General features: G+C 47.5%; 1 protein-coding gene across 5 annotated transcripts in view; it reads left to right on the top strand.

Annotated features, from left to right (window-relative positions):
• The window catches only part of XIAP (X-linked inhibitor of apoptosis), a 683,213-nt gene that overhangs the window by 355,830 nt on the left and 303,211 nt on the right, over positions 1–24,172 (top strand). The window lies entirely within an intron of this gene.

The following is a 24,172-nucleotide window of genomic DNA, read 5'->3' as shown; positions in this document are numbered from 1 at the left end:
TGGTGATTACTGTCATAGATATGGAATATGTCGTCGGACCATCCCATCAAAAGAACGTTACCAGGTAAGAGTAACTTGTTCATCTAAAGAAATCATCAAAACAGGAATCACTGGTAGACCTCAAGACTGTTTAGCTTTATGCGTAAAAAACACCACTTGTGTTTTGTCACAGTTCCATGGTTTAAAGTAAAAATCAAAGCCCGAGTTCGCAAAGGGCGTGTTTATTTATCTTTCAAAGACTGCTGTTTGGCTGTGGCTGCTCCCTGTGCTGTGCTGTGGAGTTGGAGACAGCTGCAGCAGGAGAACAACGAAGGGAGAAAGAATTTGAGCGCCATCGCGCTACTTGGCTCCGCCCACCTGCGTCTAGCTCCGCCCAAGTAGGAAGTGAAGAGGGGCTTAAAAAGGCATCCAGGCACCCTCGCAGCACTAAGCCCGAGTTCGCAAAGGGCGTGTTTATTTATCTTTCAAAGACTGCTGTTTGGCTGTTCGGCGTGGATGGCAGCCAGGGCCACACCAGTCACCTAAAGGAAAATCCACCTTCAGGAAAAAGGAGTGCTGTTTGAGTTTTCTGTGCCCTATGCTCCCAGTGAGACCGTGCCCATGGAATCCTTCATCTCCTGGAGTCTGACTCTGAATCCGTCGCGGCTCGCACCTCCTCTTTTACACAAGTAAGTGAATCTTTGTGTTTCGAGCTCCGTACAGAAAACCAACGGAGCGTGTACTTCTGTTTGTGCTGCCCGTGTATATTGTCGGAGCTGGCCCCTCCTTGTCCACACTGCGGCCACAAACTTACTAAAAACATTGATCTAAGATTGGAGCGTTTTCCCTGCTCTAATCAGCAGGGCATTGCAGCGCGACAATATGTCAGCCCGACAGAGGCTGCAATGACCTATAGCTCCGCCCATAGCGCCCTGTCATTAGGAGCAATGGCTGTAAACAAATTGGAGCATTGGGATTGCGCAGACAAAGGGTTTTTATCAAGGGCTAAAACATAAGGGCCTAGGATTTGGACTTGAACCGGGGCTCGAGGTGGATGAGTCCTCAAAGGAACCTCCAGATAAAATGCAATCAGCGAGAAGAGAGGTTGCTGCTTATGATGTCCCCTCTCTGAAAGTCATAACGTGGAGAGTGGTTGCAAGGCAACAAAAGAAAATACAGTCGGAGAACAAGGCCCACAATTTACAAACTTAAAATGAAACTTCAAAGGACCCTATATTGGCCGGAAGTCAGAAAGATCTGCCTTCTCAATGTGAATGAAATCGCGTAATTAGAACTGCAGACAGGCCTGAAGATAAATCAACATCAGACTCCAGTCCTTTACTGGCAACCTTTTCGGGACTCTGGACCACCGGAACAAATCTGAATGGCGGAACTCCTTAATGGTTGCTGATCAATTGCTGAAGAACTTAAAAGAAATTAACGCCTCAATGGCAACTAACCAGAACGCTAAATTGTTGGAAAGGGATCTTCGAAGGTTTACTGTCGCTGAATCTAGCAGTGCATAACGGAGTCCGGATTGTTCTTTACCAGAGCAGAATTGTACCCCTTAGTCAAAGGCAATCAAATGTTCGACTCAAAAGAAGAAAATTAGACCTTAATCTTAAATCACACCCGGTTAGCTAAAAGAGCTCCCTGTTTGAACCATGAGAACTTTACGGCAGATTCAAACTTCAAATCAAATGCAAAAACACGACGAAAGTTGAGTTCGACAACATCAGGATACTCATCCGAAGAATGCTCTGTCGACTCATTTATTGAAAGAGATTTCCAAAAGATTCGGCGTTTAGTGCCTGTAATGAAGAACCCTAACAATATCCCACCAGAAAATAATCGGGCTGTTTGTTTGGACCTCGTGGAACAAGTAATAAACGAATTACGTCCAAACATAATTTCTGCGCTGACGATTACAGTGGCTCCACTTATAAAATTGTACCAGCACTTAAATGAATCATGTAAAGATCAAAACTCCTTGCTAGCACTGATAAATTAAAAAAATAATTCACATGGAAAGTGTGGTCCAACAGTTGAAACAGGAAATAAACTGCTCTAAAAAAACGAAACGCTAAACACCTTATTAAGAGACCAACTTAAAAACAATTCAGAGGACAAACGCCTTCTTGCAGAAGTTGCAAGAGAAGCCCTGTTGATTCTGCAAAGACAACAACAATTAAAAGGACCCGTACTGCAGCATGAAAACCACGCCAAACATAAAAATGGGCATTTGTATTTAGAAGAACATGCAGAAGAGGGAAGGGACGCTGCTATGGGGAGTCTGCCTAAATTACCAAACGCTGAGGAGGAGACTTCACACACTAAAGGTTCGGACCTCGCAGAATCCGGTGTCTCTAAGGAACAGATTTTGAAAAAAGGATTAAATCTGGACCTACAACCGAATAATATAAATGCCCAGAGCTCTGCTATTTCTGTCATACTGGATGGAATCGGCGACGTAGCAGCCATAGCCTCGACCTCCGCGAACGCCGAGGGTTCAACTGTCCCGCCCCCGGAAGAAGCAAACTCCAATGGAAAAAGCAGTGCTCTGAGAGGCTCGAATTTTGCAATTTTTGAAAAACCAAATCCTGGGGCAATCTCAAACAAAGATGAAAGTAACAAAACAAAGAAACAGACGAAGAAAACAAAAATAAAAAGTTGCAAAAACACATTAGCAAAGAATTCCTCTAAATTTCTGCGATATTTAAAAGCTTTAAATGTTAAAATACAAATGGAACAAAAAGAGTCGACTTTAAAAGTAGTGGAAACTTTACCTATAATGCATGATCCCTTGATCATGGCAGTACGCACTGAGCCTCAAAAGTTGACAACGGAACAAACTGCGGAGGATGAGGGTATAATTGAGCTACTTGTTAATCTATCCACACATGAGGTGGACCCTGACAAAGAAACAACTGACTCAGCGTTTGAAGAAGATGATGACATTGACCTTGCCATCGTTTCTGAAATTGACTCGATACACGATCAAAATCCACAAATTCATTATTGATAAAAGAACATGCATAATTGTAAATTATCAAAACTGGAAAGACCCAAGAATTGGGAATAAACAAAGGGGATGGAATCAGATTCATGACAATGGCTGACCGAAGAGACTCACTATTAAAGAAAACAAAACGGACATCTGAGCTCCCTAGAGCCCACGTCGAAAAATCGACTTTCGACGAAAACAAAATCTTGAATAAGACGGAAAGGACTTCCCAAGGTGGGGGCAAAGAGTGCCAGGAAGTAAATCCTAAAATTCAAAACCCGGTTGTATATGACTGGCGAGAGGACAAGAGACCGCATTGTCATGCATTGAGTCTTGACCCATGTAATATCTTAAAAATGCATTCTGCACTGTGAAACATCCTGAATTGGTCTTCCGTTTCACACAAAAATGTCATTCATTTGTTTCATGTCATGCTTCCATGTACAATCCTTTGTACATCAGACTGTCATTTTTTATGTGTCTGTTTTGTTTTTAAGTCAGTATTTCTTTATCAGAATAACTTTGTTTTTTCACACATTGTGTCCCCCTAGTGTGATCTAATGTTCTCTCACTAGACTCTAGATAGATGTTAACCTCCGCTTAGCGCTCAAAAGGAGAGGTAGCTCTGACTCATTTTCTTCTTTTGTATTGTTATACCCTCAAGAGTCAGGCCCCCCGTTACCAGAAAAGAGGGCACTATAGCCTTATTCTTTTTGACTGATTTAATAAAATGGCATATTTTGAACAATTATTCAAATGTTGCCTGCCTCGCATTGCTGACCCCTCACAGATGCCAGAGCCTTGTCGCTTGCTGAGGAGATGTTTTTGGCGTTAGCGGTAAATGTCGGTAGGCGGGAGCTTTCAGTTTGGTCGATGCAGAAATATTTTAGCCATTGTAGAGCAGGTTCTTTTATACCTCATTCCTCCAGTCAATCAATTAGTGTTGAGTGTTTGATAGTGTTGAACTCGGCTGATATGTCCAGTAGTATGAGGGCAGATCATGTGCTGTTGTCTGCATTTATTTTAGGTCGTTCCATATGCATATGAGCGCTGAATCTGTTCCTTTCATGGGTCTGAAGCTGACTTGCGAGTGGTTGAGCATTTAGATTGTTTCTCCAATCATATTCAAGGGTACAACACCTAGGGACTCGAGCTCCATCCAGTAGGAGATTGCTTGTTTCCCTTGTTCGTACTTCACAGAATCCATGGATAGACTGCCAAGCCCACATATAAAGGATATAATGAAAAACTCACTGTTCAGCAGTTCCAGTCTTTTTAAGGAGTCTCAGGCCCTCCAATCTCTCTTATTTCTTTAAGCACCAACAGCTTGGCAGGCATTCAAGTGCGCTTAGGACAATGAGTTGTTATCTTGCAAGCATGCTTAAGTGGATCATGTTTGTGCTTCTCTGCTGCTTCCCTGGAGTCTGGATATGGATTTCAGTTACCTTACTGTTTGCAGGCTCCTGGATAACAGCTGAAACTTTCCAGTTCCTGCCTGGCCCTATGTAGGTAGCAGCATCTGTGGTTTCTCTCTGCTAGTTACACTCTATCCTTTTTTGTGAGGAGCTTTTCGATAGGTGCTTTGACTCATTTTGGTTATGTGCCTCAGCTGTTGGGTGCGCGTGGCTGTCTGGGACTGATAACGCCCGGAAGTCCATCATGCATCTAAGCAGAAGTTCTTAACTTTTGGTTCAGCTCGGCTAGGATTATTCGCGGCTCTTTGGCGGCTTCTGCAGTCTTGTCCTCCACAATGTAGGCTTTGCTTGAGCGGTCACATATTATAGTTGTAAGAGTCCACAGGGATTCCAGCTTTCATATGGGACCTTGCGGCTTTAGACAGCACCTCTGATTTGACAGCTCAACATTTCGCTGGCATACAGGATCCAGCAGTACCTGTGTCTTCTTTACATTAACGTTAGTCAGGATTCTGGGAATTAAGTGGGGGTGACCGGGGATCCTTTCATGCCATTCTTGGGCCCATCATACTCTAGCTTGAGGAGGCACCCAGCCCCCTTGGTGACCCCACGGAAGGTCGGAGACAAGGCAAGGGACTTTGTCAAACAGGGTACTATATCCCTTATGAAGAGACATAGTTGCTAGAGTACCCTTAGAGAGTGTGACAGGCATCTTAACCCTCATAGTGAGCAAAGGCATTATAAACATGGATCCGGAAGCCATGTGCCAAACACTCTCCTTCTACTGTTGATTGCAAGCGGGGAGCAAGGAGCTATACCACTGTGAAGAAGACTAGGCAAGGAAGCAGCTAGACACTATATCACTTGTTTTGGTAGTTGAGTAAAGATGAACAGATTTCTTACCCTGGGTAATTTCCTTTCTACTGGATGTTCCTCCCATGTATTCCTCATCTTTGATATATCCGATATCCTACTTGCAGCTTTGGAAACATGTCAACAGGATGGATGCTGTGCATTGTCGGCTCGTGGTACCTCAGAGACTTCCATCCCGCTCTCGGCCGTGATGTTGACGTTGGTATAAGTAGCACGCATCAGGCCTGCTGCCTCAGTTTATGTTTTTTCCCCTTTCAGAAGTGTCGTCCCGAAGGTTAAAGAACCTCAAACGTTGAAAGAGAGGGAGGTGTAAACAGAAATTCTCCCACAGATAGAGGGGTAGGTTGGGAGGCCAATGAGGAATATGTGGGAGGAACATCCAGTAGAAGGAACATTACCAGAGTAAGTAATTTGTTCTTCCAATGGATTGTGTCCTCCCACATATTGCTCATCTTTGATAGACTCCCATAGCAGTATGTGAGAAAAAGGAGGTGGGAAAAACGTGAATAGATTTTTGATTTACGCTGTGAAGAACAGCTTTGCCACATTTAGTCTCATGACCCGAAACAGAATCAAGGCAATGTTTTGTAAAAGTGTGCAGCGAAGACCAGGTTGCAGCACTGTAAATGTCCTGCACCGACACCCCTCTTTGTAAAGCCGAAGTAGCTAGTCCTCTTGTAGAACAAGCTCTCAGACCATCAGGGACTTCCTTTGCCAGCCAGAGTGTAACATTCGGTAATACACAAAACAATCCATCGAGACAAGGTCTGTTTAGTAACAGCCTGTCCCAGTCTATGACCAGTATAGCCCACAAAGAGCTGATCATCTCGCCTAACCTTAGCAAGCCTGCTAATGTAAAAGCTCAGCGCTCCTTTGGGGTCCAAGCAATGAAGCCTCTCTTCATCCTTTGAAGAATGCATAGGTGCATGAAAAGATGGTAAAACAATCTTTTATGCCAGATGAAACTCTGACACAACTTGAGCAGAAACGAAGGTTGAACCCTCAAAACAACTTTATCCTTATAGACGGTAGTAAACGTTGGCTTTAAAGACAAGGATTTCTCAAAACTTCCTCAACCTCCTGATGACATGAGGAATGATATGGACTGGAGGGAACACTTACATGAGTGGAAAGTCCCAATCCACCACCAACGCGTCCCCCTGAGAACTCCTCTCTGAGGAAATTCTCTGGAGCTGAACAAATTGCTACTATCCAGCTATTCAAAATTTACATGTGGCGAAAATCGTGCTAGAAAAGGTTTGCTCGTATCGTGATTATTCTTTTTTTAATTTCAGTTTTATCGGGTTTTCAAGAAAAATGACAAGATACAAAGTACAACATTATAGCCCCTGTTACAACAGAGGCACGTAAAACGTGTCATTTATTCAACTCCACCGCCCCCTTCCCGCCTAACCCCTCTCCCTCCTCCCTCACATTAACAAGAAAACAGCTCGCACATGTCCACCTGAACTCTGTTATACTTCTTAAGGGGTCAATAATTTCTTGGACAGGTGTCAATTGCAGTCTGTGTATGGTAACCTCAATGTTGCGAGAGTCGAGGGGTCGTAACTCCCCTCCCCCACTGAGAAATGGGACAGTCGCTCTTTATACTTAACGGATGTATTTTTCACAAAAATCAGACCATTCTATTTCAACCGTCCCAGGGGTAACCATGTATTGCCGCCGTTATGTGTTCCATCAGGTATACATTCCAAACTGTGTTGATCCATTCTTTTTTCCCAGGAGGGAGCTCACTTTTCCAGTGGGTGGCCAGACAAGCCCTCCCCACCAAAAGCAAGCTATGTACCATTTTCGGCAACCTTATGTATTCTCCCTCTTGCTCTTGTAAACCAAACAATATCAACATCAGTGTCTTCACCCTCTGGATCCCATCCAGGTCCCTTATCCAGCTAAGGACCTTGTCCCAGTATGACTGAACCACCACACATCCCTACAACATAAGCCAGTAGTTGGCCCTCGAACAACACTCCCGACAGCACATGTGGCTCGCACTTAAGAACATTCTGGAAAGCGTAACAGGGTCATACTGCCATCGGTGCAACAATTTGATGGCATGTAGTTTGTACTAGCAGGAAATTGATGTTTGGGAGGCTTCCCGGCATATCATTTGCCATGTCCGGGGTGGAAGTTCCATCTCCAAATCTCCCTCCCACTGCTGCTTAACCTGTCTGATGGCCCCCTTCTCATCTCCACCAGGGCCCTGTATAAATTGCCAATCAACCCTTTGGACACAGATGCAGGGTCTAGGATCCTCTCGAGGGGTGTTGGTTCCCTTTGGATTTTCTCTTTCCAAATCGCTCTCGTCAACACCCCCTTCAATTGTAGGTACGAGTAGACGGAGAGCGTGCCCATTCCAAGTATCTCTAGTATCGTGATGAACCTACTGTCCCTCCACAGTTGACCGACCCTTTCAAGACCCGCTTCGTACCATCCCTGAAATCTCAACGGATTTGGAACGGCATCCCTAACCCCCGGTACCCACAAATGTCCCAGTGGTGAAGGCCATGTTGCGACACCCCCAGTCCGGCAGTAGCTTTGACTTAGGAACCCATAGCCATTCCCCTACAGTAGCCGGGCTTAAGTGATACTTGTCCAGACCAACCCATTGCAAATGTTGCCGCCGTCTGAGATGTGGAATCAGGATCCTAAACTGAGTAGCTTTGTAGTACAGTTGTATGTCCAGTAGACCCAACCCCCCTCCCCAGCCCTTCGAGAGACTCAGTGCAACGTTAGAGACCCTTGGTTTCTTCCCCTGCCAAAGAAATCGCATGAGAGTGCCCTTGGTTATTTTAAAGTAGGAGTCCGGGATCTGTATTGGGAGTATCTGGAGGAGAGATTTGCCTCATAGAGATCCTTCAACTCTCTAGTGACTGTAATACCCAGGTACCTCAACGTCCCCATACTAACCCTCATGCTCAGTGAGGAGAATCGCCCAATGGCACCGTCCCTGCTTCTGTCCAATGTGTTTATTTTGAACCCTGCCATGCGGCCATATTCTTCAATCACAGTTACCGCCGCCGGCACAAAGGTCAGCGGGTTTACCATATGCAGGAGCATGTCATCTGCATACAACCCAAATTTGTAAGTCTCCCCGCCCCCTAACAGCAAAACCTTCCACTTGCGGTTCCCGTTTCAATCTGTGGGCCAAAGGTTCTAGCGAGAGCACAGGAAAGCGGTCAACCTTGGCTTGTCCTCCTCACCAGGTTAAAACACCTCGAGTATCCCCCATTAACCACCACACAGGCCCTTGGAGAGTAATAAATTGGCATGATGCCCCTGAGAAATGTGCTGCCCACCCCTATTTTTTTTAAAAACTTTATTTTAAAGAGAGTTACACCGACACAAATCAAAACAACATCAATATCACAATTCCATCTTAACGAGCTGAGAATTAAAGCACAACAAACAGCGTTCCACTTGTCATGGAGTGGTAGGGGCGGGGGGTAGAGTAATTGTCCAACAGCATGTTACAGAGGTAGTATCTAAAGGGGGCCCAGATATCTTTAGGCTGGCATGTTGCAGATACAGTCAAAATAAATTGTTCTTCACATTCATTCACCATAGAAAGTTCTTTGAGGAAATCTTCCTTCCGGGGTGCGTTGACGGACTTCCACCACTTCAATATACAGCGTTTTACAACAATACATATAATATTAAATAGTCGTCTTGTAGTCTCTGCAGTTTTGCCTATATCTCCAAACAGGTATTTTAGTGGGGAAGGGGAGGCAGGGATAGAAAATCTCGCCAAGGGCCATTGCCACCTCATCCCAGAATTCGGGGGGGCAAGACCAGTACACATGATATGCATTTGCGTTAGTAGTATCGCATTTCGGGCGTTTACCTGTGCAGTTTTCGACAAATTTAGCAAGCTTTACAGGGGAGTAATGTAACTGATTAAGAATTTTAAACTGGATTTGTCTCAACCCTGAGTTTAGGGAGACGGTTCTAGTAAATTGGCAGTATCTAAGCCATTTTTCGTCGCTTATTGTATGTCCCAGGTCTGTCTCCCAGGCCTCCTTTATGGTATTGAGATGGTGAATGTGCTTGGACCAGAATGTACAGAACAGACACCCCCTTCCTCCGACCATCTGTTGCTGTTATCGCTCTTGTACATTCATGTGTGAGGGGTCCATCAGGGAAAGTTGACCATTTGGCTGCGAATGCGGCTTTCATGCAATAAAAGTGGAGTCTTCAGAGTGGCCCCATCACATCCACACAGTCCTTTAGTTCCATATATCTGCCCTCAGGGAACATATTGCACATTTTAAACTGTTTATCCGGGTCCCATAACTGATACAGCGATTTATCGAACATGGGGGCAATATTGGGGAAATTCCACAGTGGGGCTTCCGGGTGATATGGGTTCGTAAATCCGATTCTTTTATATATGTTGAACCATGCATGAACGGTTGCACTTACTGGGTCAAATTCACAGGCGTCTTTGTGTTTGGGGTCAAACATAACTGAGCAGATGTCAGATGGAGAGGCGGCGTATCTCTCTATAGGAATGTGTGCTGATCTGGCCTCAGGGTCATACCAGTGTTTGGCAAACTGTGCTTGCGCTACTAAATAGTATAACTCGAAGTCTGGGGCCGAGATGCCCCCACTTGAGAATGGCTCTGTCAGTTTGGTCCATTTAATTCTGCCCGTCTTACCACCCCATATAAAGGTGGAGACTAGTGATTGAAGCCTTTTAAAAAAAAATGCTTTCCTAGGCCAGATTGGTATGTTGCCGAAATAGTAAAGTAGTTTGGGAAGGGGCACTGACTGTGGGCGGTTGCTGGGGAAGAGAGTGTTTCGTTTGTTGGGGACCTGCTCTCTGTGTCGGGCGGAGCGTCGTCGCGTTGAATGACGTTGGTGAGGCGGACTCAGGCAGGGCGGAGCGGTGTCTGGGTGGAGGGTGCTGGGCTCGAGGAGGCGGAGCGGACTCTCCAACCGGGTGCAGGGGGTGAGTGTGCATGGAGAAGATGGGGAGGAAATCAAAGGGGAGTGGGAAGGCTGAGAGTAAGGGGGGGGTGGAGGAGGGGGAGAAGAGAGGGAGGACGCTGACTGTGAAATCTACATCTGTGGAGGGGGGAGGAGGGAAGTGAGGGGCGAGTTCGTAGCAGGTCTCCACAGAGGGATGATGGAGGGCAACTGGACCGGGGCAACTCGGGGGTCCAGGAAAAGTGCGCTTTGGAGGGGCTGGAAGCCTCAGGGAGCGGTGTGTCTGGGGAGGAGAAGATGCAGTGTGACAGTGTGTGGAAGGTGGTGTTGAAGCCTGATAATCGCGAGAAGACGTTTCTGGGAGTGAATCCGATGGTGATTGCTGGATGGGTGAAGGCGGCTGTGGGGGATGTTACTCGGGTGCTAGTGGTGGCTGGGGGCCGGTTGTTGGTGGAGGGGACGGATGCTGGTAGTAAGGCTAAGATTCTGGAGGTACGCTGTCTGGGTAGGCATGCAGTGCGAGTGTTTGACCAAAGTGGTGTGTCGTGTAAGGGAGTGCTGTATGGAGTGCCGGTGTCTGTGAATATGTCTGAGGTGGAGGAGCAGCTGGCGGGTGTGGGGGTGGTGGAGGAGTGGAGGTTGGGGAGGAGAGATGCACATGGGGATGTGGTGTCTACGACTGTGGCAGTGAGGTTTGCGAGAACAGAGTGCCCGGAGGTGGTGGAGATGGGTTATCAGAGGTTCCGTGTGAAAGTTTATGTGGCGATGCCTTTGAGGTGTTATACGTGTCAGCAGTTTGGACATGTGGCGAGAGTGTGCAGGAATGAGAGGCATTGTGGGAGGAGTGGAGGAGATCACGATATTAAGGAATGCAAGGTGGAGGCCCCCGGAGAAGTGTGTGAATTGTGGGGGAGGGCACTCTACTGCATTTAGGGGGTGTGAGAGCCACAGGGTGGCGAGAGAGGTGGTGCAGGTGAGGGTGGCGGAAGGTTTGTCTTATGCGGAGGCTGTGGCAAAGGTGAAACTGGTACGGGTGGTGAGTGAGGTGTGTGGGAGGGAGCCGGTGGTGGATGACTGTGGGAAGGAATAGTATGGTGGGTGAGGTGAAAGTCATGGAAATGGTGGTTGTCCCGAAAACTGAGTTTATGTGCTTTATGGTGAGTGTGCTGGAGCTGGTTCAGGGGAATTTGTCTGTCAGTATGTCGGATCTTACGAAAGGAGTGGTGGAAGCGGGGAGGAGGTTTTTGAGTGTTGTGGATGTGTTGGAACAGGAGGTGTTCAGGATGGTTACTAAAGTGCGGAAACAGAGTGGGGTGTCGGCCTGAGGATTTTGCAGTGGAACGCGAGGAGTTTGTTGAGGAATGGGCAGGAGATGAAAGCAGTGTTGTGTGGGGTATTGAATGTTGATGTGGTTTGTATTCAGGAGACGTGGTTAAGGGGTGATCTGAGGTTTGTGATTCCGGGTTTTGTTTTGTTTCGTAAGGATAGGCTGGTGGGGAGAGGGGGGGGTGTGGCTTTGGCAATTCGGAAGGGGTTGGTTGCGAGGGAGATTGTGGTAGAAGGAGCAGTGGAGGCAATCGGGGCGGGGATTCAGGTAGGGGGGTCGGAAGTATTGGTGTTGAATTATTATAATCTGTGAGAGGTGGTGGAGGTGGGCGTGTTGTCTGGAGTGATTAGGGGACATGCGGGACCTTGTGTTTTGTGTGGAGATTTTAACAGTGCCAATACATTGTGGGGTAGTGATCGGACGCATGCGAATGGGGAACTGCTTGAGGGCATGGCGGATGAGTTGTGTCTGTTTTTGCTGAATGATGGTTCGGGCACAAGGTTGGATGTGAGGACTGGGAAGTTGTGTTTAGATCTGACCTGGCTGTCTTCATCGGATGCGGGTGAATGTGAGTGGGAGGTGCGTGTGGAAGGAGATATGGGGAGCGACCATTCAGGCATTCTGGTGACTGTGAGGGGTGAAGTAGCGGTCAGATCCCGGATGTTTGGGAGTCGGTTGAATTTCAGGAAAGCTGATTGGGAGGTGTATAAGGGAGTGTGTCGGGAATTGATTGTTCCTCGGGGTAGGGATGGGGGGGTGGATGAATGGAATGAGCATCTGGTGCAGGGAATGAGAGCAGCGTCTGTGGCGGCAGTTCCGGAGATTGAGACGGGGAAGGGTGGGAAGGTCGAGGTTCCTTGGTGGTCGGTGGAATGTTCGCGGGCTGTGGCGGCGCGTAAGAAGGCTAGGGCCAGGGCGGTGAGATCGGGAATGTTGGTGGATTTGTTGGCATGTAAGAAGGCTAAGGCGGTGGTGCAGAGGGTGATTAGAGAGAGGAAGCGTGGATACTGGAGGGGCTATTGTGGGTCCCTGGGGAGTGATTCTGGTGTGGGTGAGGTTTGGAAACAGTTCAAGCGGATGTCCGGTTTGATGAGGCCGCAGAGTGGTGTGTCTGTGTTGTTGAAAGGGGAGGAGGTGGTCAGTGAGGATGGGGAGAAGGCAAATTTGTTGGGGGAGTATTTTGCGGGGGTGCACAGTTCAGGGAATTTTCCGGAGGCGGTGAAGCTTGGTATGGATGTGGTTGAGGAGGAGGTGCGTGAGTTGTTGGCGGATGTTGGGCCTTGGGAGGAGCAGTATGAGGTTCCGTTTTCTATGGTGGAGTTGGATGGGGGATTCGGAAGGGGAAGTGGTCTAGTCCAGGGGTTGATGGGATTATGTATGTGTTTTTGGAGAAGTTGCCAGTGGAATGTAAATTGGAGGTGTTGGCATTGTTGAATGAGATCTGGAAGAGTGGAGTTTTGCCTAGGCTGTGGAAGAGAGCGATTGTGGTGGTGATTCTGAAGGGTGGCAAGGTTCCTACGGAGTGAAGTCGTATAGGCCGATTGCGTGGACTGTTGTGCTGTGTAAGGTAATGGAACAGATGGTGGTTGAGCGATTGGGTTTTTATTTGGAGTCGAATGGGTGTTTGAGTGAATTTCAGAGTGGGTTCAAGAGGAATCGGTCGGTGGCAGATCCGTTAGTGAGGTTGGTGACTGGTGTGGAAGAGGCGTTGTGTGATGGGGAATTGGTGGGAGCGTTCTTTTTGGATTTGGAGAAGGCGTATGATATGGTGTGGAGGAGTGGGTTGTTGGTGAGACTGTTGGAGATGGGTGTGAAGGGGAGGATGTTTCGATGGATTAGGGCGTTTTTGGCTGATAGGTCCTTTTAGGTGAGAGTGAGGGGGGTGCTGTCTGAGGTTTGGAGGATGGAGAATGGAAACGCCGCAGAGGAGTGTGATTAGTGCAATGATGTTTAATGTGATGGTGGATGGGTTGATTCGGGCTTTGGCGGGAATCGGGTGTCAGGTGGATTTCTTCGCAGATGATGGTGGGTATGGGTAAGATGGCGAAGTTTGTTGTTGGTGCAGAGTCGGCTGCAAGCTGCGATAGTGCGTATGGAGGAGTGGTGTGGGAAATGGGGCTTTTCGGTGTCTGTGGAAAAAAGTGTGAGTATGGTTTTCTCGAGGAGAAGGGTGCAACATGAGTTGGACCTGGTTCTGAAAGGTGTGAGGGTGAAGAGCGTGGAAGAGTTTTGGTACTTGGGGGGTGATTTTGGATAGGAAGTTGAACTGGAATTCGCAGGTGGATGGTGTGGTGGACAAGTGTAAACGTAGGTTGAATTTGCTGCGGGTGGTGTCTTGGAAAGAGTGGGGTGCGCAGCAGAAGTGTTTACGAATGTTGTATAAGGGGCTGATTATGAGTGTGATGGATTTTGGATGTCAGGTGGCAGTAGGTTTCACGGTGAGTCAGAAGCTGCGGTGTTCGGGTGTGATGAGGTCCTCTCCAGTGAATGCGGTTCAGGTGCTTGTGGGAGAGATTCCGTTGGGGTTGAGGAGGGATGTGTTGAATATGAGGTGGTGGGTGAAGTGCAGTGCGAAGAGTGTGGCTCATCCGGTACGTGAATGTTTGAGGTATAATTGGAAGTTTGACTATTATATGGACCGGTGGAGGAAAAAGGGGGGCACTTTGGGGTTTCACATGTGGGAGAAGGGGGTGCAGTGGGGTGTGGGCGAGTTGTTGGCTGTAACGGGTATGGATTTGGTGAGATGGCCAATGTGGATGATGGGGTCTCCAAAGGTGTGTTTAGAGTTGGCGAGTGTGGTGTCGAAGAAGCAAGGTTTTCAGGGTGAGATCAAGGCTTTGGGTCAGGCGTATGTGGCAGGGAAGGAAGGATGTAAGGTGTTCACGGATGGTTCGAAGGATCCTTTGTCTGGGAGAGTGGGTATGGCGTTTTATCTGGAAAGCACTGGGGAGTATAAAGTGGGGCGACTGACAGATGACGTATCGATTTGTACGGCTGAGTTGGTGGCGATTGCATTGGCGATTGATAGGGTGTGCAAGTTGGGGTATGAGCAGGTGGTGGTGTTCTCGGATTCATTGAGTGGGTTGCAGGCGATTGTGGCAGGGGATGGTGATAGGAAGGATGTGATTTTGGACATCAGGAGGAAGATTGATCGGTGTGTGCATGGGGGGATGGATCTGGAGTTGGCGTGGGTCCCCAGTCACAGTGGCATTTTGGGTAATGAGTTGGTGGATTTGGCGGCAGGTGAAGGCATGAGGAGAGGAGCGGTTGATGTGAGGATACCTTTGAGCGTGCATGAGGTGAAGGCTGTGGTGGTGAAGCGGGTTATGGATGAGTGGCAGGAGAGGTGGGAGAGTGGGGTGAAGGGCAGGTGGATGTTTGGTGTCCGAGAGAAAGTGTCTGTGAAGGTGGATGCAGGGAAACTGGAATGGAGGAGGAGGGAGGAGGTGATGCTGAACCGGTTGAGGATAGGGCATGTGGGGCTGAATGATAGTCTGTTTAGAGTGGGGAAGCATGAGTCGAGGGATTGTGCGGTGTGTAGGGTGCCCGAGACTGTGGGACATTTTCTGCTTGCGTGTGAGAGGCATGTTGAGGAGAGAGAGTTGATGAGGGTTCGGTTGTCTGCGCTGGGAGTGTCTGAAATTAGTGGAAAGGCTTTGCTGGGAGGAGTCGGGGTGAGAGGCAGGGAGAGGAGCAGTGTGCTGCTGGATTTTGTGGGGCAGACGGGGCGGTGGGAGGAGTTGTGAGAATGTGAGGGCTGTGTGTATGAATGGAGGGTTAGGTGCACATCATCCTTTTGGATGGGGAAGCGCCTGCCTGGGTCTGCCCACGCATTTCGATAATTTGAAGAAGTTTGGGGAGGACTATCATTTTAAGTATTGCCACTCGGCCGTGTAGGGAGATGGGAAGCCTGGTCCATTGTTGCAGTTTAATGGTTAAAGACTGCAAGAGCATTTCATGGTTATCTGTGTACAAAGTGCATTTATCCCTGGACACCACCACTCCCAAATATCGGACCCGGACCTGACACTACTTGAACCCTCCCTTACCAGATAGATCTTGCGTAGCCGGAGTTAGGGGGAACAGTTCAGACTTGGACATGTTTATTCTGTACCCAGTGTATTCCGCGAATGCATTAATATCTACCATAATAGGCTCCAGGTTGGCCTTGGGGTCTCGCACATATAGCAGGGTGTCATCAGCGTATAGGGAGATTAACTGGGGAGTTCCAGTCATCCTGATGCCTCTATGTTTATGACGTTGGCGGATGAATTCTGCCATAGGCTCAATCGTAAGGGCGAACAGTATGGGGGGGAAAAAGGAAATCCCTGCCTAGTACCCCTGCCTAGTGGAAATAGGGATGAAATGGACCGGTTAGTGAGGACCCGGCCTTCTAGGGTTGTATACAAGAGCCGGACACACTTGGGGAAGTATTGACCTAATCCAAACCGTTTGAGCACTGCAAATAAGTAGGACCATGACACAGAGTCAAAAGCCTTCTCAGCATCTAGAGTGGCGATTACCGTATCTGTTTTGGGATTAATCTGTGCCATCACACCAAAAAGGCGTCTTAGGTTTAAGGCCGTGGACCGCATGGGGATAAAGCCCGCCTGGTCTGGGTGGACCAGCGAGGGCATATGTGGTAGAAGTCTGGTTGCAAGTATTTTAGCAAAAACCTTGGCATCTGTGTTAATAAGGCAAAGGGGTCTGTAGGAGGATAGGTCGTGCTGCCCACCCCTATTTTTGTAAGGACTGCCTCCAAGAAATCCCACTCAACCCTGTTGAAGGCCTTCTCAGTGTCCATGGAGAGGAGAGTGGGGTCCCCCTGCATGCCCTGAGCTTCGTTAATCAGCTGGAGTGTCTTTCTCATAGTGTTCGCACCCTGTTGGCCAGATACATACCGCACTTGGTCAGAGTGGACGAGATTCGGTCAGTGCACCTTGAGCCTCGCCGCCAGGACCCTAGCATTAATCTTGGCATCTATGTTTAGGAGCAAAATTGGGCGATATAAGCTGCAGGACCCAGGGTCTCTACCCTCAGTAGGTATCACTGTGATGAGGGCCTGGGCGAAAGAGTCAGGTGCTCTCCCTGTTTCCATGATATCATTAAAGAGTAGAGTCAAGAAAGGGAGCAGGACTGACACACAGGTTTTATAGAAACCCGGGGAAAAAACATTGTCTCCCAGTGCCTTCACAAGTCAGAGACGCCCTTTTGTGTTCTTAATTTCTTCACCGGTAATTGGGGCCTCCATGGCCCCAGATTTGTCCTTCGACAAACGGTAGAGAAGCCCCCCCGAGATACCCATCAACCTCTCCTTCGACGGTCCATATTTGACTTGTGTATAGTTCCTCGTAGAACGAGGCAAATGCCTCTTGTATCCCTTCCACTGTGCCCTCCATAGTCCCTTCCCTACCCTCTACCTCGGAGACCCATCTCTTTGCCCGTTGTCCCCGCAATCTCGTGGCCAGGAGAGCATATGCCTTATCACCTTTCTCATCGAATTTCTGTTTCAGAAACTCTAGAGTGCGGGTTATCTTCCCCACTTCAAGCAATTTCAGCTCCTCTCTCAGGCCTCTCACCTCCAGAATACGGTCCTCCCTCTTATCGGGAGAGGACTGAGCAATCCTTTCCAGGGCTCCTATTTTGTCCCTGAGACCTTTCTCTACAAGTGTACGTTCCCTCTTTTTGTGGTCCCCCTCCATAAACAACAAACCCCTCCATGTGGCCTCTGCCGGAGCCCATACCGTTCCCTTCCTCACCTCCCACGTGACGAAGAATTCCTTGATACCATTTTCCAATTCTTCCGTTAAGACCAGGTCCTTCAACAGCATCTCATTACACTTCCATTGAGAGTTTCTAGGGCACAAATCTCTCCAATTAATGTCTACTGTCACCATGTCATGGTCTGACCATGAGACAAGGTGAATCCCTGAGTCCCCTGCTATGTCCCATAACTCCCTGGATATGTACAGATTTCTCGTGAGAGGGCCATGTGGAGCGGAATAGAAAGTGAATCCCCTCTCCTGTGGGTGTAAGTACCGCATTATGTCCCTCAACCCGTAAAACCCTGTAGCCATCCCAACTCACCCACTCCTTGTTTCTGGGGTTCCCATTCCCCTTCATGTCTGACTTGCCTATCCAGATTCACATACATCCACATGTTGAAATCAGCCCTAGGATAAGATGCTCCTGGTCCTCGCCCACTACTTTCTCTAGGGTTCTTTGCAGGAATATTTTCTGCCCCTAGTTTGGAGCATATATTGTTACAAAGTTAAACCTTATACTCTTGATCAGGCCCGAGATCAGCACGTCTCTCCCTTCTGCATCAGACCATATCTTCATTACTTTCATCCAGGGCCCTTTCCGGACCAGAATCTCCACCCCTGCTTTTCTGGATATTCCTGACTCCCAATGTTCGCTTCCTATAAGGACACAAGGGATCCTCTGCTCGTCTCCCCATCCCCGGAGTGAATCTCCTAACAAAAGTGGAACCCCTTCAAGCAAAGATCTCCATTCCCCAGGTGAACAGAACACAAGCCAACTTGTGTACTCTAAAGCCCCTTCCAGTTACCATGACTAGGTGAGTCCGAAACACCAAACAAGCCCGAAACCCAGGACCACAAGACGAGCACCCCCACCCTAGCCCGCAACCTTAAACAAACACATTGCAAATCTGTCATCCAAAACACTTTTTAAGCCCCCCGACCAAACCCTAGAGCACGCTTATGCTTCCTGTAGTGCAAACTGTGATCACCCCTCAGGTGATCGTCATTGGTCCGACCATAAGTAAAGTTTACATAGGCCACCTTCGTGCCACCCTAAGGAGTGTGCTCAGGATCTTTTTGGTCCCTTGATGCGCCATCCTCTTTCTCCTTAGATTGCACCCTGAAGACCCGGGGCCAGCTCCCCATCAGCAAGTAGTTCCCTTGTGACTGTTTATTTCCTCCCCCGTCACGAGCCTGAAGGAAATCGAGAACGGGAATCCCCATCTGTACCACACTCGTTTTCCGTTCAGCCACTTTGTAAGGGGTAGACACAGTCTTCTCTTTGTGAGGGTCAAAGAGGACCGGTCCTGAAAGATGGCAATTCTCACTGTACCCAGCATCACTGGCCCGCGGGTCTTTGCCTTCTCCAAGATCTTGAGCCTATATGGGTAGTTGTGGAAGCGTGCCAGAACTGATCTCGGCCCTCCGGATGGACCACCAGCCCTATGGATCCTTTCAATTTTTGTTTCGTTGATTGTGTCGTCTTCGAAGAGGAGCTTTGTAATCTCGTGCGTCATTCTCCTGTGGTCTCTTTCCGTCTCCCCATCCTTTTCTGGGACCCCAAAGAACCAGAGGTTGTTTCTCCTCACGATTGTCAAAGCCATCCATTTTTAACACCATCTCAGCTTCCTTTCTTTCCAGTTCACCCATCATTACATCTATTTGGGTCTCCAAAGTATCCAGGGAGGATTGGCTATGTTCCACCTCTTGCAGCCTTTCCTCCATTTTATCCAATCTGACGTTGATCTTGTCGACTTTGCCTCTAATATTGGCCCTCATACCTCTAATTTCCTCCATTAGCGAGGCAACGTCCCTCTTTGTCGCCATCGAGTCCTCGCTCCCGGCTGCCATTGCCCTCTCTTTTTTGTTATCCGACCCTTCAGTCCTGCTCAGGTATGCAAATCTGCCAGTCGGAATCTCTGGTCCATGCAGGGACGCATCCGGATAGGAAATCTCTGCGTAGCAGGCCCTTCTCAAGCACCAGGTCTCCCAAGGTGGAAGGGTCAGAGAGGGTCACACCTTTGCAACGCCCAACGGCTTGTCTGATCTCCTAAGGATCGATGGAGGGGGACAAGGCTCTTTTGTGCCCCCATTCGGGCGTCCCAGTGTCTATTCAAGATCACCAGGCCAAACAGCTCCCCAAATGTTTGTCACCAGGCTGTGGTCTCATGCACCCCTCTTCCTCCGGAATGTCACTCCTTGTGCTGTGGGTCCTGGGTGGGCAGGCATACGCCTGAGGACGGAGGCCTCACATCTCCACTCCAGCCCTAGACTGAGGTCCCAGGGCCTTTGGGGTTTCGATGAGTGTAAGTATGCCTCCCTGATGTCCGTCGGACAACCGTATCAAGATCCGGTGAGGCGGGCACACGCTCCAGTCCTGGGGGCCCACACCTCACCCTCCGCTCCCCTAGGTGGCCCCAAAGTTGGCTCAGTTCCCTGGCTCGGGCCACCCACCTAGGAGGAGGACCCAAGGTGTTACACAGCACCCTAGTGCTCTATTCTCTACACCACCTCCCTGCAAAAGTCTAAAGGGCCCTGGGGCCAGGATGGGCGAAGCAGCACTCGGCCAAGGTCTGGGGGGGCCCTTGTAGCCCCTATGTCCCTCCTTGGCCTTTTAGCTTTGGCCTCTCACACGGCGCAACCTGGATTGTCACTCACTGCAAGGCTTCCACCACCTACGGTGGCCGGAGGCCCTGGCTTCAAGTCTCCACCGTTCATGGGGCTCAATGGCACGTCTGCTTGACTGTCTGGCCGGTGATCCAGGCTGAACCCCAGTGCCTCCCTTTAGACCCCCGAGCGGGGCCGAGTTTCTTCAATGTAGATGCACCATGGGGGGAGCAGGGCGGAGCCCCGCACACAATCCTGCATGTCGGGGGGGGGGGAGACACACGGACCCGCTTCTCACCTTTAGCCCCCTCCTATCCTGGGACGGGGGGCAGGGAGCTGAGCGGCCCACCGTCAATCTGGGTCCGCTAATTCGGAAACACTCCGGTGTCTCCGCGCATCAAGCTGCCTCCCTTCACCTTTGGTTTTACGCCTTCTGCAGGGGAGCTGGATCTCCTTTCTACAGGCACCGATTTCTGTCAGATTTCGGGCAGAATAAAGCCCACTGGTTTAGACGTCCACCGCAGGGGTCACCTCAGCGCCGTGGTGGCTATAAGTGGGGGAAAATTTACTTCATAAGGCCTAGGCAACTGAGGAGTGCAATCGTACGACTATCATCCTTGCGTCCCCTGGTGATTACCTTGATTATTCTTTTTAACATTGAACAGGCAAAACAATGCGCAAGGCAATTTGTTTGGTTTTCCAATCTTAGATGTTTAACATAAAATTACATGAGACGTTTTCAACTCATGGGATAATTAATTTAATTGACAGATGCACTTTTGGAGTTAAGATAGCAACTTACTGCACAAGATGACATTTTATGACTTAGAATCCCCTATGATTTCAGTACTAGACCAGTCAGTAACAGGTATGACTGACCTGCAATGGATGTAGATTTTGTTTGCATTATGAGCAATCAAACACTTTCGGCAAGTAAGCGTGAGGGATCATTAATGAGCAAATCTTTACACTTTTTGAATTTTTACAGATCATGGGAGGAAACATTAGCCACTGATTGTAAGCTCAAATTATGAGTTTATGGATGGGATGCCATCCTTTGCTGAATATGAGTGGTTTTTATAAGAGGACATAATACTGACTTTTAGAAGGGCACTCTTGCACTGCTTGCGGCTGTCAGTAAGGATGAGTGCTTTATCAGAGAGTTCAATTTGAACCCCAGATGGTTCCCAATTACTAATACCTTGGGCCTGGTATGAGGGTATTTTTACGAGGGATACTAAGCATCCTTTTTTCACGGGTCACAAAACTATGCATACGAGTGATGAATAGTAGGAAGCACACACGGATATCAAAGAGGTTGTTAACATGAGGATATAAGGTTCTGATACAATGTACATCCTAACACCCGTGCATAAGTGAATTTGAATGATGACAAGGAAGGTGTTGGGCTCATTTGGCACTACTGAACTAATAATAGCTAAGACATAGACTAACAAAGCTGGATATTAGAGGAACATCTGACGGGTTGGGGTTGTTTGACAGAATTTATTTGCCCGTTGTCGATTTGAACTAATATTTTTTTCGTGGTTGTTTTACCCACAAATATATGCGAGGAAGAACCCCCCCAACACCTCCAAAAGACCCTTATATTATTTATTAACCCAAATCCCCCCCACACATATTTGCGGTATAAACTCCCTGCCTAAATTCGGTCCAATAGACCTTGGCCAAATCATCTGCGGTCAACTCGGGTAATACCCATCTGACAATATACTCAAGAGGTTTTGTTCTTACCTTTTCTTTCCCTCCCCAATCTCCTTCCCTTGTTGTTTTCCCTCTCCCCCGACCATCCTGTTTTTGCAATTATGTTCATGCTTACATTGTGATTTATTTTGATATATTCTCATTTCCCAAAAAATTGATATGCATTGGGATTTTTGAATGTGGCGAATGCACATTTTGTGGAAAGAATAATTGTGCACAAACAACTAAACCATGATGGACTATGTACTAAGCCCTGATGAGGACCATGTGGAGGTCGAAACATGTGTCGACTTTGTGTGTCAAATTATCATTAAATCCTTAAACAGTTGAAGATTCTGTGTTTTGAACAGTTATCCAATACTTGAGTATGGGAGATCCAAGATTCTAAAATAGTAACTTTACGTTTGGGACAGTGTTTCTAAATGTTGTAATTGGGAGATAAAGAGCACATGGAACATAGCTCAACAATGGGATTCATTAATTAAAATGCTTTCTTCAGGACCAAAGACCAGGTAAAACAAACTTGGAGATGATCAGTATTCATAAATCTAGGAATGAGATGAAAAAGTAAAAAAGATCAAAATTGGGTAAAACCCCAATAGGCGAAAAACATTTTTGGGCCATTTATTGAATATAATGTGAAATCTGAATCAACTTACTGATTCAAATGAGAGATTATGTTGGCCTTACCCAGCTAGAAAACCATGAGTCGATAATAAGGCAGACCAAAATCCTGACAAAGGTCTATGAAATCTAAAACAAATATGTACTTTTGAACAAATTTGTGTAATTTGGGCACAAAAGAATTACTTGATATATGTATTAACGGCATATGCCCTGTAATTTTCAAGTACAATTGGCAAGTACTTAAATAATGTAACCTCACCTGATTTATTAGTGTTGATTATATCTAGAGGTTTCATACCAAACAACCGTCAGTAAGTGCTATTGTGCACGAGACCAGGCTCACTCATCAATTTAGGGTGATGACAGAGGCATCTTTTTTCATTGTCTTGCAAGCCAAGGAAAACAGCAACCTACACCTAACGAGAACTGACCGTACTAACCAGAACTGGCCTCCTTACCTTTTATAGGTCACTGGTTACCTGACATAATCGAAATTTAACATTCGAGAAAAGATCACTAGGCCTTCAGGCACCCTTATTCAGCCTCCGCTAAAACAACTCACTCATCGGCACATTTAATTTCAGGTTATGATGTCACATCTTTGCAGAGGGGAGTTGGAGATCTACACCCATGACAACTTCTGTTTGCTTATAAGCAGTTCTGTTGTCTGTTCCATTTTATGCTGGTATGATCCACCATGCTGGAATCGTCCTCCTTGGCAGACTAACCCAGCTGGTCAGCATTTTCAAGTTTAGCCCACAGAACGCATGATGAAGCGAGTCAGAAGGGCTGCAAGCAGTGGCAAAGCAAAATGGTATTGGGAGTATCTAAAATGTCCACTAAAAGAAAACCCTAAGCGGAATGGGGGAATGTTAAATAGGGGCATGGCCAGCTTTATTTGGTTCATGGACATTGTACAGTTTTTATTTGCTTTATTTTTTTTAAACATATTTATTGCTGGTTTTCTCTATTAATCTCCCCTTTAGCAAAAAAGTGCAACCCCAAAAAGAAAAACAAACTTTATTTCACAGATTTTCTGCTTCCTCACCCAGTTATAAAAATAACTCCTGTTTCATGGGAACTGGGCTAACACAGAGAAGCATTTAATGCTCGCCTACATTAAAATCTAGATTTCAACATTCATCAGGGCATTCATCTCTAAGTCTTATTCATTTGCTTCATATTAAAGATCTTGAAACATTACTGTAGAATAATTGGACTCCTCATTTAGCTTTTTATTGGGTCTGGAGGGGGGTGCATTCTCCGATACTTCGGCTTTTACAACACCATAAGATTATTCCTGCTCAGAGAACATAGAACAGTATTTGACAGAAGATGATGGTTAGGAAATGTCTCTTTTACATCTTTCACAACAAGGCACATCAGATCAGAGGGGAGTGCACATTGTGGCAGTACAGTGACCGATTTGGAAGGCCTGCTTCCAACTACTGAACACAACCTCTAAAATATGTTATTCTGTTTGGACATCTGTTAGCTTTTCAACCTGTGCCAATAAATCTAATAGTCCTTTGAATGTACAAGGAATCATTTCTGTCCAATCCTGTTTCCCACTGACAACACCTCTCCACTTACTAGCTTGATAAGACATTGTAGCTTTGGAGGTTGATAGGCCACAAATACCAATTTTTGCTGTTCCTATTCACAGATCAGGGGTTATTTCTGGGGCAGCCGTTAAATAGCGGGTTGGACTTCTGGGATGTCGCACCTCCCACACATCTCGATGAGCGACTCAGTACCATTTGCAGCCTGCCAAGGACCAGGGTCAATTTCACTTTTTGGAGCCCATGTGCCATGCACTGGACCTTTTTAGCTTGAAAGGTGCACACCCCCTTCTTGCATCTCCAACCCTTGGATCCTAAGGGCCACATAGTTTTAAGGACTC

The sequence above is a fragment of the Ambystoma mexicanum genome, chromosome 5p (assembly GCF_040938575.1).
Source record: "Ambystoma mexicanum isolate Mex_15411 chromosome 5p, UKY_AmexF1_1, whole genome shotgun sequence".
NCBI lineage: Eukaryota > Metazoa > Chordata > Amphibia > Caudata > Ambystomatidae > Ambystoma > Ambystoma mexicanum.
Note: the sequence above shows the minus strand (reverse complement) of the source record. Positions and strands in the feature narration are given on the sequence as shown.